Source organism: Pezoporus wallicus, unplaced genomic scaffold (assembly GCF_028554395.1).
Source record: "Pezoporus wallicus isolate ANWC-B61680 ecotype Strahan unplaced genomic scaffold, APGP_CSIRO_Pwel_v1 contig_11785, whole genome shotgun sequence".
Classification (NCBI taxonomy): Eukaryota; Metazoa; Chordata; class Aves; order Psittaciformes; family Psittacidae; genus Pezoporus; species Pezoporus wallicus.
In genome coordinates this window covers 1-4,117 of record NW_026639282.1, presented here as the reverse complement: position 1 = coordinate 4,117, position 4,117 = coordinate 1, and the positions used below count along the sequence as shown (strand labels likewise).

General features: G+C 59.8%; 1 long non-coding RNA gene across 1 annotated transcript; it reads right to left on the bottom strand.

Moving 5' to 3' along the window:
• Positions 1-448: 448 nt before the first annotated feature.
• LOC130601783 (uncharacterized) lies at positions 449-2,592 on the bottom strand. The gene is made up of 3 exons (XR_008972749.1): positions 2,478-2,592; positions 1,294-1,381; positions 449-521 (listed from the first exon to the last, which is right to left on the bottom strand). It is a non-coding gene; the product is annotated as an uncharacterized LOC130601783 (long non-coding RNA).
• Positions 2,593-4,117: the final 1,525 nt, after the last annotated feature.

The window sequence follows — 4,117 nt, the reverse complement described above, 5'->3', positions numbered from 1 at the left end:
TCAGCATCTATAGGGTGTTTATGGGGTCTATGGGGTGGCTATGGGGTGTGTCCACAGGGTATGGGGTGTCCATGGGGTGCCTATAGGGTATCTATGGGGGGGTCTATGGGGTGTCCATAGGGTGTCTATGTGGTGTCCGTGGGGTATCTATGGTATGTCTATGGGGTGCCTATGGTGTGTCTATGGGGTGCCTATGGGGTGTCCATAGAGTGTCTATGGGGTGTCTATGGGGTGTCTATGGGGTGCCCATGGGGTGGCTATGGGGTGTCTATGGGGTGTCTACAGGGCATCTATGGGGTGTTTATGGGGTATCTATGGGGTATCTATGAGGTGGCTATGGGATGTCCACGGGGTGGCTATGGGGTGCCCATGGGGTGTCTATGGGGTGTCTATGGGGTATCTATGGGGTGCCCATGGGGTGTCTATGGGGCGTCTATGGGGTGCCTATGGGGCGCTCACCTCCCATTGCGGGTGTAATCCAGGCGGTAGGGCCCGAACTGCTCCAAGCGGAGCTCGAAGTGCTGTGGGGCAGAGGGGGGGGGGGTGAGCCCCCCATGGCACACGTGCCCCATATGTGGCCTCATGGGTCCCCACTGACCCCATTGCCCCCCATTACCCCCCATTCCCATGATCCCATTAAACCCCATTGACCCCATTGGCCCCCATTGGCCCCATTGCCCCCCATTACCATTACCCCATTGACCCCATTACCCCATTGACCCCCATTAACCCCACTGACCCCATTGCTCATTGCCCCATTACACTATTACCCCCATTGACCCCATTACTCCCTTGCCCCCCATTACCCCCCTTGCCCCCCATTGCTCCCTTGCCCCCCACTGCCCCATTGCCCCCCATTCCCCCATTGCCCCATTACCCCCCATTCCCCCATTGCCCCCCATTACCCCATTACCCCCATTGCCCCATTACCCCCCATTCCTCCCCATTCCCCCATTGCCCCCCATTGCCCCATTGCCCCCCATTACCCCATTGCCCCCCATTGCCCCATTGCCCCCCATTGCCCCATTGCCCCCCATTGCCCCGTTACCCCCATTCCCCCCCATTACCCCATTGCCCCATTGCCCCCCATTGCCCCATTGCCCCCCATTACCCCATTGCCCCCTATTACCCCATTACCCCCCATTACCCCATTCCCCCCATTACCCCCATTGCCCCCATTACCCCCATTACCCCATTCCCCCCATTGCCCCCCATTACCCCATTCCCCCCATTACCCCACTGCCCCCCATTCCTCCCCATTGCCCCATTGCCCCCCATTGCCCCATTGCCCACCTTGGCAGCGCTGGCGATGTCCACGGCCCCCACGATGTCCCCCTGGGTGATGGTGCAGGTGTCCTGGCCGGGGTCGGGCTCCAGGAACCTGGGGGCAATGGGATAGGGGCTCAATGGGGCTCAATGGGGTCAATGGGGCTCAATGGGGCTCAATGGGCTCAATGGGGCTCAATGGGGCACAGTGGGGCTCAATGGGGCTCAATGGGCTCAATGGGGCTCAATGGGGCTCAGTGGGGCTCAATGGGGCTCAATGGGGCTCAATGGGCTCAATGGGGCTCAATGGGGCTCAATGGGCTCAATGGGGCTCAATGGGGCTCAATGGGGCTCAATGGGGCTCAATGGGGCTCAATGGGGCTCAATGGGCTCAATGGGGCTCAATGGGAGTCAATGAGGCTCAATGGGGACAATGGGGTTCAATGGGGTCAATGGGGCTCAATGGGGCTCAGTGGGGCTCAATGGGGCTCAATGGGCTCAATGGGGCTCAATGGGGCTCAGTGGGGCTCAATGGGGCTCAATGGGGCTCAGTGGGGCTCAATGGGGCTCAATGGGGCTCAATGGGGCTCAGTGGGGCTCAGTGGGGTCAATGGGGCTCAATGGAGTCAATGGGGCTCAATGGGGCTCAATGGGAGTCAATGAGGCTCAATGGGGACAATGGGGCTCAATGGGGGTCAATGGGGACAATGGGGTTCAATGGGGTCAATAGGGCTCAGTGGGTTTCAATGAGGCTCAATGGGGACAATGGGGTTCAATGGGGACAATGGGGCTGAATGGGGGTCAATGAGGCTCAGGGGGGCTCAATAGCTTCAATGGGGCGCTATGGGGTCAATGGGGTTTATGGGGCTCTATGGAGTCAATGGGGCTCTATGGGGTCAATGGGGCTCTATGGGGTTCAATGGGGCTCTGTGGTGCTCAATGGGGTCAATGGGGCTCTATGGGGTTCAGTGGGGCTCTATGGGGTTCAGTGGGGCTCAATGGGTCTCTATGGGGTTCAGTGGGGCTCTATAGGTTCAATGGCGGTCAATGGGGCTCTATGGGGTTCAGTGGGGCTCAATGAGGCTCTATAGGGCTCAATGGGTCTCTATGGGTTCAACGGGTCTCTATGGGGTTCAATGGGGCTCTATAGGGCTCAATGGGTCTCTATGGGGCTCAATGGGTCTCTATGGGTCTCTATGGGGCTTCCCCACCCCGGTTCCTCCGGCAGCAGCAGCTCCGTCCTCGCCGCCCTCGCGGCCGCCGTCTCCTCCCCCTGCACCGAGCGCTTGAGGCTCCAGCGGAGCCGTGGGGCCAGGGCACGGGGCTATGGAGAGAGGGAACGGACCCAAATCGACCCAAAATGAGCCAAAAACGGCCCAAATCGACCCAAAAATGACGCAAATCGACCCAAAAATGGCCCAAATCGACCCAAAAATGGCCCAAATCGACCCAAAAATGACCCAAATCGACCCAAAAATGACGCAAATCGACCCAAAAATGGCCCAAATCGACCCAAAAATGGCCCAAATCGACCCAAAAATGACCCAAATCGACCCAAAACGGCCCAAATTGTCCCCAAAATGGCCCAAATCGACCCAAAAATGTCCCCAAAATTGTCCCCAAAATGGCCCAAATCGACCCAAAAATGACCCAAATCGACCCAAAATAACCCAAATATGACCCAAATCGAACCAAAAGGGCCGAAAGCGACCCAAAATGACCCAAATATGGCCCAAATCGACCCAAAATTGCCCAAATCGACCCAAAATGACCCGAATTGACCCAAAAATGGCCCAAATCGACCCAAACGTGGCCCAAATCGACCCAAACCTGACCCAAATCGACCCAAAAATGGCCCAAATCGACCTAAAATGACCCGAATCGACCCAAAAATGGCCCAAATGGACCCAAAATGACCGAAAGCGAACCAAAAATTGCCCAAATCGACCCAAAAACGGTCCAAATCGACCCAAAAGGAACCAAATCGACCCAAAAATGACCCAAATGGACCCAAAAATGACCCAAATGGACCCAAAAATGACCCAAATGGACCCAAAAATGACCCAAATCGACCCCAAAATGACCCAAATCGACCCCAAAATGACCCAAATCGACCCAAACCTGCCCCAATTCACCCCAACCCCCCCCATCCCCCCCATTCCGCTCCCCCTCCTCTCTCTCTCCCCTCCCCCCACCACCCCTCCCCCCTCCCCTCTCTCCCATCCCCCCCCATTCCCCTCTTTCTCCCCTACCCCCTCCCCCCCATTCCCCTCCCCCTTTACCCCCATTCCCCTCCCCCCCCTCTCCCCCCATTCCCCTCCCCCTCTCTCCCCATCCCCCCCCCATCCTCCCCTCCCCCCTCACCGCTCTCCCCTCCCCCCCCATTCCCTTCTCCCCATCCTCCTTCTCCCTCCCCCCTCTCTCCCCTCCCCCCTCTTTCCCCTCTCCCCCCATCCCCCCCATTCCCCTCCCCCCATTCCCCCCTCCCCCCCCATCCCCCCTCAGTCCCCCCCCCCATCCCCCCCCCATCCTCCCCTCCCCCCTCACCGCTCTCTCCCCTCCTCCCCTCAGGAACCTCCTCAGCCGGGCCCTGGGCAGGGCCGCGGGGCCTGGGAACGGATCCGGCCTCGGGGGCCTCAAACCCGGACCCGACCCCGACCCCGACCCCGGCCTCGGCTTCGGCTTCGATCCCGGTCCCGGTCCCGGTTTGCGACGGCTCCGTCCCGGGGCTCGGGGCCGGCTCGGAGCGGAGCTCCCGGAGGTGGAGGCCGCCATTGCCGCCTGGGAGAGGAGGAAGTGTGGTTAGGGGTGGCCCCGCCTACTTCCGGTGCGGTGGACCAATGGGGAGGAG